The sequence below is a fragment of the Canis lupus genome, chromosome 38 (assembly GCF_003254725.2).
Source record: "Canis lupus dingo isolate Sandy chromosome 38, ASM325472v2, whole genome shotgun sequence".
Classification (NCBI taxonomy): domain Eukaryota; kingdom Metazoa; phylum Chordata; class Mammalia; order Carnivora; family Canidae; genus Canis; species Canis lupus.
Genome location: NC_064280.1, coordinates 17,347,064 through 17,360,988, shown reverse-complemented (window position 1 = coordinate 17,360,988; position 13,925 = coordinate 17,347,064). Strand labels below are relative to the sequence as shown.

General features: G+C 53.8%; 1 long non-coding RNA gene and 1 other non-coding gene across 2 annotated transcripts; one reads left to right on the top strand and one right to left on the bottom strand.

Annotated features, from left to right (window-relative positions):
* Positions 1–4,700: 4,700 nt before the first annotated feature.
* Positions 4,701–4,773, bottom strand: TRNAT-UGU (transfer RNA threonine (anticodon UGU)). Its single transcript has one exon. It is a non-coding gene; the product is annotated as a tRNA-Thr (tRNA).
* Positions 4,774–10,486: 5,713 nt separating this feature from the next.
* Positions 10,487–13,329, top strand: LOC112642886 (uncharacterized). The gene is made up of 3 exons (XR_003125483.2): positions 10,487–10,855; positions 12,574–12,682; positions 12,910–13,329. It is a non-coding gene; the product is annotated as an uncharacterized LOC112642886 (long non-coding RNA).
* The last annotated feature ends 596 nt before the right edge of the window (positions 13,330–13,925 follow it).

The window sequence follows — 13,925 nt, the reverse complement described above, 5'->3', positions numbered from 1 at the left end:
TCAGGTCACGTATCCTTTGATCTCTTGGATGTTTGTCTGGCGTTAAGAAATCTGGTGTGCTTCATCATTTGGCCTACGAACCCCGTCTCCCTCTCTGGCCTCCATCCCAGGTCTAGGAGGAGGCCCATAGAGACGTGTTTCCAAGGAAAGCGTCTCTAAAGTGGTCCCCTCCTTTCCCCAGGCTGCCACTCACTGGCCGGCTCAGGGTGGGCTCCCGTCGGTAACTCCAGCGCCCACTAATTTGCCCTGGCAAATAGCACCGTGGACGTAATGACATTCTGAGTCCCTATGATGTGCCAAGATTATATACATTATCTGAAACCTCAAAACCTTGCTGTTTATGTGTTGCCATGTAATGCCTTTTGAAGAGGAGGAAAGTGAGGGGTCATGAGCATAAGCCATCCGTCCTAGACCACAGCAGGAAGGGAACAGGGAATTGTTCAGCTGAACTTCAGCCAACCCCCCTGTCACTATCTTGTGCACCTGCCCCCCAGCAGGGCCCTCAGTGAGGGTCTCTGTGGCCTTTAACCAGGTATTTGAGGAATAAAAGAGCTAAGAGAGGAAATGTTCCCCATCTTTAGGAAGTTCTCCAAATCCTGCAAATCATCCAGAACAGTGTAGGCAATTTGGTTTTCTAAGAACAAAAACACAAAACGCCAGGGTTGTGGAGGACGTTCCGAGGTCACGTAATCACTGCTTTCCCCACAGTTGGATGTACCCTGCGCAGATTCTTTTAGACTTCCAGAGAGGCAGATTCCATTTTTTTTCTTTAGCAATCTTTATTTGCAGGCTAACCTAACCTAATCTAAATACATGAGGCCTCTTTTTCATTCTTTTTCTCTTGTCCTGGGTTTATGAAAGATGCAAAAAAACACTGGTCATCATTTTCTCAAGATCACTTCTGGATTTTTTTTTTTTTTTTTTTTTAGCTTTTTCCTTTGCCCTTTCTCATAGCTTTTGTTTTTCTTTACTTTTGCCTACCTTTGTAACTCATATGAACACTCTAGGATAGACGTGAACTTTGGGATCTAACCAGCCCTGATATTTTACACTGTTAGCGTCTTCTCAGATGAAGACACCACCATAAACATGGGAGGAATTCTAACCTGGACTGTTTTGTTGAAAGATGGCTAAACATCCTGAGTCCGTTCGGTTGGTTAGACCCACCTCTTGAACAAATACTTGAACTCACTTGTCACGTTTTTTCTGTACACTTTTCCTTCAAAGACGTGGCAAAAATAGGGTGGGGCCTGGAAGAGTTTTGAGCTCTCAGAGGAAGGTACTCAGAATTCATGTGTCCTTCAGGTTCTAGGCCGTCTGAACACAGGTTCTGAGTAGGAGGGTGTCGGGTCTAGAGAAGGGAACTGGATGGGTATCCCTGAAACGCCAGGAAGCCGGGGGACAGGAAGCACAATTCCTCTCTGCCAAAGCGGTTTTCTTTTCTGGAAGATGGCTGGCAATGCCCGTGGGCTGTCTGGTACTATGAGAGAACAATCACTTAGGTCGCAGCTTGAGTGTTCTTGGCTTCCATGGAGGCTAAGGTGTTGAGAAGTTCAGAAAAAGGCACACAGGCTTGTGTTTGTTCTTTTCAGAGACTGGTTGGAAGAAGGGGAAGGGGGAGGAAGTGTGAGGAGTGGTTATGCTGGAGGGAGAGGGGATGGGGATGCTTCAAAGGCATCTTTTTCCTGCTATGTTATTACTAATAGTATGGTATTTGAGGATCTGCAATGGTTTTGCAAAAAGGCATTCAGTGTCAGTGAAGCGCTGACCCTTCTGTGATCACTATGGATCTTGTTTTTGCACCAGTGGGGCCTATTTCCTCGGCACCCTGAGCATTTCACCTCCACAGCATTCCCAACAGCAGCTATCCTGATTACAGAAGGGCCAACAACCAACAAAAGTGTGAGTGTTTTTCCAGACCTAGAATCTTGCAAGCCAAGATGGAAAGTCTTAACAATTGCATCATTCCCAAAGCTACCTCAACTGAGGAAATACATTCTCTTAAGACAAATACCGTATGATTTCACTCATCTGTGCAATCTACAAGACAAATGAATAAACAAAAAGCAGAATCAGGGGATCCCTGGGTGGCTCAGTGGTTGTGACCCTGGAGTCCTGGGATCGAGTCCTACATTGGGCTCCCTGCATGCAGCCTGCTTTGCCCCTCTGCCTGTGTCTCTGCCTCTCTCTCTGTATCTCTTATGAATAAATAAATAAATAAATAAACAAACAACAAACAAAAATCTTAAAAAAAGAAAAAAGCAGAATCAGACCTATAAATACACAGAACAAAGTGATGATGCTGCAGGAGAGGAGAAGAGGGAGCCTGGGCAAAATGGGTGAGGATGAGTGGGAGGTGCAGGTTTCCAGTTACCAAGTAAATCAGGACAATAAAAGGCACAGCATAGGGAATTAAGTCAATGATACTGTCATAGTGTTGTATGGTGACAGATGGGAGCTACACTGGCGCTGAGCACAGCACAGAGAAGTTAAATCACTATGTTGTACACCTGAATGTAACATTGCCAACGAAACTCAAGAAAAAAAAAAAAGAAAAAAAGAAAGAAAGACATTCTCTTGCTCCTGTGGGGTTCAAGATTAGGCCGGGAAGATATTTCATATTAACCGATGCCATACATCCTGCCTCCCCAACACGGGACTGGCTCTGGGAAACCCACACACCAGGGAGGCTAGGCTGCCCACCCGTTTACCTGATGGGAGCCCGGGTTAAGAATCACCTTGAACTCTAGGTCCCAGGCTCTCTAAAGCTGCACCGTCCAACAGAACTAGGGAAGCTGCATGCACACGGGAGCCTCCGGTGCGATGGGAAGTGCTCCGGTAGCCACACACGCACACACACACAGGTCAGATTAATGTAATCATGTATTTTATTTAATCCAGCCCAGCTACAATATTACTTGACACGTGATCAGTTAAGAACTAGAGCCGGAGAGCGCAGCGCTCTTGCAGGTGCGGTGCCTCCCGGCTCCCGGCTCCCGGCTCCCGCCCGCGCGCCCGCGCCGAGCCCCACTGCAGGCCGCCGGGCCCGGGGCCACGCGCTCCTTCGCGGACGGTCCGAGGTGCGGGGGCGGGAGGCCTGGGCTGGGCAGACCGCGCGGGCGGCCTTCCGGGAGGCCGGGCAGAGCGGGGCCCGCAAGCTCCGGCTTCCCAGCGGCCCGCGGCTGTTTGCTTGCGGAAGCCGCTCCCCCGCCCGGTGCGGAGGGCCACGGCCCCGGGAGCTCGGCCCGGCGCGCGGCGCGGCTGCCACGTGGCGGTCACCGCGCGCTCCCGCCCCGGCCACGCTGGCCGCGCTCGGGACCCGGCGGGGCGCGGCGGGGCGGGGCGGGGCGGGGCGGGGCGGGGCGCGGGTGGGAGCCGGCGCGGCAGCGCCACCCGCCGGCCTCGCGGCGTCACTGCAGGCGCAGCGCCGGCCCCGCCCCCCGCCGGCGCTCCAGGCCCACCCGCCCCGCCCAGCCCCCGCCGGCAGCGCCCCCGTCGGTCGCGCGGCGTCACTGCAGGTGCAGCGTCGGCCCCGCCCCGGCCCCCTCCCCCGCCGGCCACGCGGCATCACTGAGGGCGCAGGGTAGGCCCCGCCCCGGCCCCGCCCCGGCCCCGCCCCCGCCGGCCACGCGGCATCACTGCAGGCGCAAGGCAGGCCCCGCCCCGGCCCCGCCCCCGCCTCCGAGGCCCGCTCGGGCATCACTGCAGGCGCAGCGCCGGCCCCGCCCCCAGCCGGCGCTCCAGGCCCACCCGCCCCGCCCAGCCCCCGCCGGCAGCGCCCCTGTCGGTCGCGCGGCGTCACTGCAGGTGCAGCGTCGGCCCCGCCCCGGCCCCTCCCCCGCCGGCCACGCGGCATCGCTGCAGGCGCAAGGCAGGCCCCGCCCCGGCCCCGCCCCGGCCCCGCCCCCGCCTCCGAGGCCCGCTCGGGCATCACTGCAGGCCCCGCCCCCGCCCCGCCCCCGCCCCGTCCCCGAGGCCGCTTGGGCATCACTGCAGGCGCACCCCGCCTCCGTCCCCGCCCCCGCCCCGCCCCCTAGGCCCGCTCGGGCATCACTGCAGGCGCACCCCGCCCCCGCCCCGCCCCCGCCCCATCCCCGAGGCCGCTCGAGCATCACTGCAGGCGCACCCCGCCTCCGTCCCCGCCCCGCCCCCTAGGCCCGCTCGGGCATCACTGCAGGCCCCGCCCCCGCCCCGCCCCCGCCCCGTCCCCGAGGCCGCTTGGGTATCACTGCAGGCGCACCCCGCCTCCGTCCCCGCCCCCGCCCCGCCCCCGCCCCCACCGCAAGCGCCCCAGGCCCGCCCCGCCCGCCGCCCCAGGATCCCGCGGCGGACGCCCTCCCGCGTCCCCCCAACCTCTCGGGATGCGGGGCTGGGGCTCGGCTTGCACAGGGAATTGGAAACGAGCCCCTGGAGCCTCGCGTCTCCTCTGCCGGGGCCCGGGCGGCAGGTCCCGGTGGCACCGGGGTCGCCGAGGGCGGCTTTTTTGTCTTTTTCCTGCTGTTTGTGTAGGTCCAGGATTTTCTCTTCCGGGTCACCTCTAACGCCCTCGAGGACGCCCATCATTTGCATTTCAGGAGGAGTCAATTGTTAATCCTGCCCGAAGTAACGTTTTCGGAAATGGCTTTTCCATTTTGGAGCTTCTGTTCCGAGAAGGGGAGGGTTTCTTAAAAAAAAAAAAAAAAAAAGCAGGCGCGAGCAAAAGGCCCCAGCGAGGATCGAACTCGCGACCCCTGGTTTACAAGACCAGTGCTCTAACCACTGAGCTATGGAGCCTGCTCGTTACCTGGGCTGCTCCCGTTCAGGGACTTTAGAAGCAATATTGCGTTAGCTGGCAGCCTGTGCAAACCACTGACCTCATGCATCCATTATCAGTGATGATCCGAAAGACTATGAATTGCTAGAGAAAAGTGCCTACAGTTTGACAAGCATTAAAAAAAAAATCCCAAAGTCAAGGTCCTATGTCTAGGATTACAAAACACTAAGTTATGCCACTGACAAGGGCTGGCAGGGAACATGCAAAAATTGAATCGTGTTCTGGTCCTAGTCTGAGTGGTTCTTTTACGTGTGAAAAAAGCCTGGGAGCTGTTGTTTATATGACACATTGTATCAAGTTTAGTACTTCCAGGGAAGTTATGGGGAGTGTCTTTGCTTCTCATAAATTAGATAAGCTATTGATTATGGATGAATTAATGGGGTTAACAGTATTTATGGAGTCCTGGCACACCCCTGGACTTTGGAGATAGGGTGGATGAGTAAAGCTGCGTCCCTGCTCTTTCTTTAATGGCTGGGATCATAAAACTATGCCTCATTCTTTTTTGCTTATTAATGAACTGTTTGCCCAAAGAATGAAGTTATGGTTACAGCATGACCCATTCCTGCAGGAAGGAGAGAATGGAGGCCGTGCGGCCCAGTGCTCTGCGGGCCTCTCTCCTACAAGTGTCTGCTCACCTGCACTTGCTCAACAAAACCCTTCCTGAAGGGTTCTGTTTGAAACTGCACCATGGTCCTTATCCTGTCCCTTTTACCCCGTACTACGTTCCCATTAGGTAATGTGCTTTATTGAGGCCTAAGGGTTTTGTTTTATAACCAGAATAGTGTGTAGCACATAGTAGGTACTCAATAAATGCTGAATGACTGACATCTATGTTAATTTTGTAAGCTAGGAGAAATCAGGAAAGTGCTTGGGGAGAAGGCTTCTCATCTCAGTTCCACTTGCACCGCCTCTGCATCCAAGCTGGAATTTGGCTAACACTCTTTGCATTGCCACACGGTTCTGGAGGCTACGAGTCCGATTCAAGATGTGGGTGTGGGCAGGGTGGTTTCCTTTGGAGGGCTCTGAGGGAAGGACCCATCTCAGCCTCTCTTCTTGGCACTTATAGACGGCTGGCTTCTCTCTCTGTTTCTTAACATTCTCTCCCCTCCGTGCGTGTCAGTTCTGTGTTCAAATTCCCCCACTTTAGGGGGATCTCTGGGTGGCTCAGCGGTTTTGTGCCTGCTTTTGGCCCAGGGCGCGATCCTGGAGTCTTGGGATCGAGTCCCGCGTCGGGCTTCCAGCATGGAGCCTGCTTCTCTCTCTCCTCTGCCTGTGTCTCTGCCTCTCTCTCTCTCTATGTCTATCATAAATAAATAAAAATAAATTAAAAAAAATATTCCCCCACTTTATAAGGACGTCAGATTAGATTAGGACCCCCCTCGCTTTAACTTGACCACCTCTGTGAAGACTCTGTCTTCGCATTGGTCACATCCTGAGGCACTGGGGTTAGGGCTGTCACTTGAGAATTTTGAAGGGACACAATCAGTAACAAATGCAGGCAGGCATTCAGTTAAGGCAGGAGCAAGGCCTCCTTCATTCCCTGACTGCCTCTGTTAGCAGAACTCACCAGCAACCTTCACTTGCCTCCCCCTCTCTTTCCCCAGACAAATGATAAATCCCCAGCAGCCCCCCAGCAGGAGGAGGGATGTGATAGAAAAATGGAACCTCTCCTTCTCTCATCTCTAACTTGTGAACTGTAGGATAAAGCCTACAAAGATGAAAGGACAAGGTGAAAAAAAGCTAGGCAGGGTGGACATCCTATAAAGACTTCAGTCTGCTTTTGTGTAGCACGGCCTTAAAGAAAAAGTCTGGGAGAGCTTTACATTGAATCCTAGGACTCCTCTTTCTTCTCCCTGTCCCCTCTTCCCCCCTGTGGGGGCTTATGGAGCACTTAACCATGCATCCACCACCTTCGAAATGGAGGTGATCATTTTGGTTCTATCTCACAGCAGTCCAGGAAATTCAACCCAATAATGAACTTGAGAGTGCTGGGAAATTGTGAAGTGCCAGAAGCAAACACGATAGGAAGGGGAGGCATCCTAGGGTCCGGTTTAGGTGGAGGGAGAGGACAAGATGGAAACAGAAGTCTCAGCAGCATCCCTTTGCTGTTCTATTTCTTTTTGCTTGAAGGTGAGAGTTTCCTTTGCTCACCCCGGCCCTCATTTTCTCCACAGGAGTCTGCTGTAGCCCTGGGGCTCCAGGAAGCAGGACAGACAGCTCCCCCACTCCCCGGCTTGGGGCAGGGGCTCCCACCCTCTCTTGCCCTCTCCTTGGACTCACTGTCCTGTGTCTTCTCCTCCTGGAAGCAGGCCATGTTCTGTCTCCAAAGTCAAACTCAAGGTCAGAGGGTGTGAGGGTGCAAGGGCCAGGAAGGACTTCCAAGCTTATCTAGCTGGGCTTCATTTTGAAGACAGGGAAGCATTGGCCCAGCAGTGGAAGGGGCTTGCCACATGGTGCAGTGCAATGGTCACAGAAGGCACATCGCAGTTGTGGGGGTTGGGACTTTCCATGGTTTTTGTTTCCTACTCAAAGGTTGGCCAAAGAAAGTTAAAAAACAAAACAAAACAAACGAAGCACAAACACATGTATTATCTAGCCAGCCAACCCACCACCCAAAACAGAGGGCAAAGGGGCTTTCTAAAATCATCCAAGAAAACGGAAGGCTCTTTAGTGCAGAACCTGGGGATGGGGGTGAGGTGGTGGTGGTGGTGGTGGGTCAGGACGGGGAAGGAGGGAAGGAGGTAGAGGGTCCTTCCTCTGTTCTGGTCCCTCCCTACACCCACCCACAACCCAGCTAGAGGTGGAGGGTAGAGGATAGGACCCCTGTGGCCAGCAGAAACCCAGAGGGAAGGAGGACCAAAGCTAAAGAAGGAGAGGGGGCAGGAAGCAAGTTGCTCTTCATGTTGCTTTATAAACCCAACACAGATTTACATGAAGCCAGCCACCTGGTCCAGTGTCTGAGCTCTTCCACCCCACTCCCCGCCAAGCCCCTTTCCCACTGTTGGATGGGGAGTCCAGAAGGAACCCAGGGCACAGACGGGGGGCTTTAGAACTTGGGGTGCTGGGGTCAGGGACTCTGGTTCCAGCTGACCCTCTCCTCCCAATTGCCTGGATACTTGGCAGGAGGGGCTGTAGCATCCTCTAGAATAATTCAGGGCATAACCCTTCTCACCATCCCAGATGGGAAAGTCTTCGGGTAGACAGCTCAGAAAGTGGGTGGGCAGCTCAAAGGTGAACACCTGCCAAACTTAGGTGGGCCCAATGGAATGCACTCACTTATTAAAATCATTGTACCCAAATTCATCTCCTGGATATTGATCCTATCCCACACCAAATAGCCCTCTCTTGGGTAGGTTTTTAGTAAGATTGCTGGGGTTTTGGGTGGAATTCATGAAAGGACTACAATTTTGCATCCGGAGATAATGTGCACCAGTCGTGCAGGGATGGCATTGGGTGGGAGTGCTCAGCCACTTGGCAATTGGACAGGGGCAACCAGTGGTGTTTAGGTTGTTCTGAAACGGAGGAGTCGGGAGGGGTGAAGACTGAAGAGAAGGATGGAGAAAATGCACCCCCAGCCCCACCACCTTGATACCTGGCTTGCAGAACGAATTTACTAGCTCAAAGTCCTGTTTGGTGGGCTCCCCCAGCCTTGCGTGTCCTCACTTCCAGATCCAAAGAAGGAAGCCGGCGGGCAGGGGAAAGATCTCGGGCCTTTGAGGTCTAGTAGACCTGAGTTCTAATCTGGGGACCTGTGGAGACACCTGGTCACTGCAGGGGGTGACCGGCCACTCCTGGATGGACCTGGTTGCCAGCCCAGCTCTGCGCCCTGCTGGAGGCACCGGGGTTTCCGTGCTTCCAAGGCTCCCGGTCTTCACCGGTGCGGTGGGGCCAACAGGTGGATGCGGCTGCGAGGGAGGTGGTCAGCCCGGTGGCCTGGCCTCCCCGCCAGGTGCTGCCCACCTGGACGTGCGCGGCCCGGTCTGCTTTCCCGCCTTCCCTCAGGTTGCAGTAGCGGGGCTGTCCCTGGCCCCGGACCAAGCCATCCCTCCTCGTTCTGTCCTCATCGGGATCCCAGCCGTCCCCTTTCTGCCCTTGATCCCGGGGACATCCAGCCTCTCTCTGTCCCCTGGACCCTTCCCATCGGCTTTTAGCACGCTCCAGTCTCTCCCACAGAAAGCATCACATGAAAGAGAAGGGAATACGAGGCCTCCACTCCAGTGAGTTGCTTGCCCTGGTTCCCTCCCTCAGCTGCCACTCACTCAGCTGGGCCTCTGCTCCCCACCCACCCTGGCTCTACGTGTGTAAAACCTTGGTGAATTGGCTGCACTTGACCCCACTGACCACTTTCTCCTCCTTGAAGACTGTCTTCTGTGTCCCTTATGGCCCACTTCCCAGGAAGCTGCTTCTCAGCCCTCCTCTCCCTGGGGCAGGGGTAGGTGTGCAGGGGCCAGCCTGCCTGCCTTGAGCTGTGCTGCTTCTCCTGCCAGTTTGTGAGCCAACGCAGATGTGGTCTCTGCTCTTGCAGAACCCCAGGGGGCCAGAGGGGGGAAGCCACTGTCATTTGGAGAATTGTTGGTATCATGGGGTCCATGGCCGGTGGGAAAGAGGAACAGTGGATACAGACAGCCCGGTTTCCTCGCATATAAAACCAAATGATGATGATGACGATGATGATGATGATGATGATGATAAAATGTGAACAACAATAATGTGAACAACAATAGCCTCTCATGGGGGTACTTGGGAAGAATAAATGAAGTGATGTGTGTACACTTGATCTTAGCCAAAAGGCCGAGAAGCGATTGTGATGTGTGTAAATGCTTTACCCAGGACCTGGCATCCGGGAAGTGCTTCATGATGCACACTGCTTGTACTCCTAGTTGTACCTGGAAGTACTGTGTGAAGCACCCCCTGTCGTAAGAGGGTCTCTCCCAGAAGGCTGGGTGGCAGTAGGCAGAGGAGGGGATACAGAGCATGGGGCTCACGGGGCCCAAGAGCCCCTTCTCTGCAGCCAAAGCTCCTCTCAGGCACCCGCTGAGTGAGACGTTATCACTCTCCTTTGGGAGCTGACACAGGAGTGGGTGAGTCATGTCCAGAAAGGGGAGCTTCTCTCACCTCTTGAAAGACCATGGATTAGAATGAACGTTATTAAGGTCAGACAGGGCAAGGGCTCAACGAAGCCAGGAAGAGGATCGTCTTTCAGATGACGCAGCTGTCTTTCCCCTGCTCCCTGCACTCCTTTGGAAGAGTTTCCGGCCCCTGGCCAGTGGGGTGGGGGAGCCCTACTTGCCTACTTCCAGAATGGTACTAGAAATGGTTAATTCTGGGGCCAGATGGCAGTTGAGACCCTGAGGGCCTCTCAGAAAATTGTTCAAAGCTTTTGGGGCAGTCTTATGAGACCGAGAAGCTCTCTTATGTCCCATGATCCTGGTGGGAAGGGGGAGAAAAAGCCATCCAGCTTAAGGGGAGTTGGGCCTGAAGGCAGAAACACAGACCTGGAGAGTCTTAGAGTCCATCCAGCCCCATGGGTCTCAATTCTGGCTGCACATTGGTTATCTTGGGGCTTGAGAAATGTCATTGCCCAAGCCCCGGAAATTCTGGCTTATTGGTTTGGGGTGAGGCCTAGGCATTCCTCTTTCAAATGTCCCCACGTGATTTCCGTGTGCAGCCACGGCTGAGAGCCTGATCTAACCAGTCCTTTTTATCTTGTAGATGAAGATAAAGGGATTTTGAGAGCTTAAGAAATTGACTCCAAATGAGGACTGTACAGTCAGTTATTGGCTCCAGAGTCTGAACTCATACCAGGGCTCTCACCATTATCCTATAGCAACATCTCCTCAGCATTAACACTTAGGGTTGGTGTTCTTACAGAGAATAGCCATGATGTTTATGTCTTTAAAGATAAATCTGGATGTAGTATCTGAACAGTGTGAGCATACTTTACAAGGACCGTTGAGAACCAAGACTCTTCTGGAAACATCTGTGATCTATGGTCCGAGGATCTGAAGACGGTGATTAGCTCAGGTTGTGGAGTGACTAAAGGTTGGTTTTAAATGGTAACTCTTCCACTACGAGCTGTGTGACCTTGGCCACGTTATTTAACCTCTCTGAGCTTCTGTTTTTTTTTTTTTAATCTAACATGAATATTTCCTTAGAGAGTTAACACAGCTTGGTTTCTTGAATGCAAAGATTAAATAGAATATTGTCATCAGGCTCTTAACATACAGTTTATGCCTTTTAAGTGGGAGCAGTCATAGGAGTTGTTATTAGTATTATTTTTATAATCCGATGTATTTGCCTTCTAGAATAGCAGTTCTCAAGCAGGGAGATTTTGTACCCCCGGGGAGCATTTGGCCATGTTGAGAGATATTTTGGTTGACATAATGGGTGGGGAGAGAGATGCAACTGGCGTCTAGTGGGTGTTGGTCAGAGATGCTACTAAACATTTACAGCACGCAGAACAGGTTCCCCTCCCTCCCTGGCCACCTCCAAAGAGTTATCCCACCTTAGTGTACCAAGGATTAAAAAAAACCCTGTTCAAGGTATCTGAAAAGACTTGGGATTTAAATTTTTTTTTTTAAATTGGAATTCAATTTGCCAGCATATAGCATAACACCCAGTGCTCATCCTGCCAAATGCCCCCCTCAGTGCCCATCACCCATCACCTCCTGTCCACCTCCCCTTCCACTACCCCTTGTTCATTTCCCAGAGTTAGGTGTCTCTCATGTTTTACCACTTGGGGTTTTGAAGGCCAGAGCTGTTGGGTGGTATTAGGATCACAATTTTTGGTTCTTGCGCTGATGACGAAGCAGGGGCAACGGCGAGCCTAGGGGACAGTGAGCAGCTCCATCTCTGCTTTCATCTTCCACGGGGGGGATAGATTTTCTACCTCCTGGCGTATGGGTTCCTGCGGCAACCTGCAGGCAGTAGTAACACTGGTGTTTATACCCCCTGAGAGGTGCTGTGAGGATAATCCCCAAACCTAGAGCTTGGGGACGCTGGTATGAACGGGCGTCAGTAGCGCCAAGACGATTGCATCAGGTCCCACGGGAGGGCTGTCTTGCCCCATGGTTGTGCTCTGGGCACCTGGGCCTTGCATTCGGTCTCCTGTCTCATGAGCTCATCATTTATAAATGACAAACCACCCAAATTAGAAAGTATGACACCAAGCTGGCAAGTGGGAGCCTTACTCAGCTTTCTCGCTGGAGCCTTGTGTCTTAACTTATTTATCTTCAAAATAAGATAAGTGCAACCCTGCCAGGCCAGCTGTGTTCTGCGAGGAGAGGAGAAGGCCTGTAAAAAAGGCTCCCGAGGAGCCCCGAGCGGTCAAGGTTACCGCGGGGAGGGACGTGGGCTGCAGGGGGCGCGCGTGGGCACTAGGTGGCGCTACGTCCTCGCGGCGGAGGGCAGCCCTGCCCGGGACCCAGGGCCCCGCGGCTGCAAGACACCCCGAGTGAAAAATAGGGTACCAGGCAAGACTTAGTTCTTAAAATAAGTCAGCAGCCCAGTGAAGCAAATACTGCCATGGCAGGTACATTTTCTTGCTTGAACTGGTGGAAAAGGGCAAGAACTGCCTACAGGCATCTGGCTACCGCTATCAAACGATAAAAAAAATAAAAATAAAAATAAAAAGATGCAATTAAATGAAACCATGCAGCAGGCCCGGCCTCCGAAGAGGAGCAGAACCAGCCAGGCTGGGCCATACATAGGTCTGGGATCTGCCGGGGTTCCTCCCCGATGACTGTCGTGCAAATGTGCAGGTGCCACGTGGAGACCCTTCTCATGGCCTGGCTGGCTCTGCCCCGAGGAGGCCCCGGGCATCAGTGTCCGCAGGTGGGATGGGAGCAGGCTCGTTGCCCCTGTTGGAAGGTAAGCGAAGTGAGGATCGCAGGAGGGAGGCGGTGCATGGGAGTGAGGATGGGGAGGCGCTGAGGGTTGTTGTGGCATCGGGCCATCAAGCTGCTCAGGGGACCAAGTGCAGTCCAGTCTCCGCAGGGCTCTCCAACTCCCCTGTGGGTGGGGGTCGGACTCACTGGGTTGGACCAAGTTCACAATCTTCTTGACCTGTCCACCCTCTTGTCGCCTTCCCCATGGAGTCTCAGGGAGGCCGTGCTTTCTGAAGGGCCCCAGCGACAGGACGGAGAGGGTGGCTCTGAGCCCAGCAGTCTTGCGTTCCAGCTCTGCCGCCACCACCAACTGGCCCTTTGACCTTGGATATGTCATTTCACTCAAGCCTTGGTGCTGTCATATGTAAAGGGTGGATAAAATGGCCAGGAAGCTCGCAAGAACCGCTCCAAAGGAGCTCGCAGCAGTGGGAAACGGAGAAGATTTGCAGATAAAGGGGCCAAACAGCCCCGAGTGGCATCGTGGGAGGAAATGTGACACCCAGCGGAGGGGCCTCCAATGGACACGGGCAAATGCCGTTTTCAACACTTTAAGCTCTTTTTCATCTTTGCTTGTGGCTGCCTAGCCTTGGTCCCTACCCATGCTCAGTAAATTGTTGCAGTTCTTCTGTTTCTTGGCCTCTAATGATGGAACAGTAGCTGTTACGGTCGGAGAAGCGAGCACAGAGCACGAGCACTTTAGGAATACTCATCCCCTCAGTTTAATGTGTGCAAGCACCTGTGAGGCAAGTATTCTCACACGCAGGGGACGTGTGAGTCACTGTGGACAGCCCTCTGGCAGGTGGGCAGGAGGGCCTGGAGGCTGACTCAGGTCTGCCAGAGGAAGCAGCTGGGCACACGACTCAGCTGCCGCATATGAGAAGCACAGGTTCCGCCTTTTTCCTCAGATTATAGAATGTCTCAAAGCTGCCCTGGAAAGAATATACCATGAGCTCCTGTTTGATCATGAACAATACTTCAAAGGACATACAGACGCACCCCCCCCCCTTCACGTAGGTGCAGAGCTTTGTTTCTATCCCCAGTTGCACACCTTCATTGTGTTATAAACACCCATGGACTCAACTGGGTGTCCTGCAGAGTGGCTCTCCTCATGGCCAGCTAAGACATTTGCCAACATGTGAGGGGACATGAGCCTGCTGGTCCAGGTCCAACCAAGGGAGCTCCTGTCTGCTCCTTTTTGGTTTAGAATAGGCCAGACTCCTAACCCT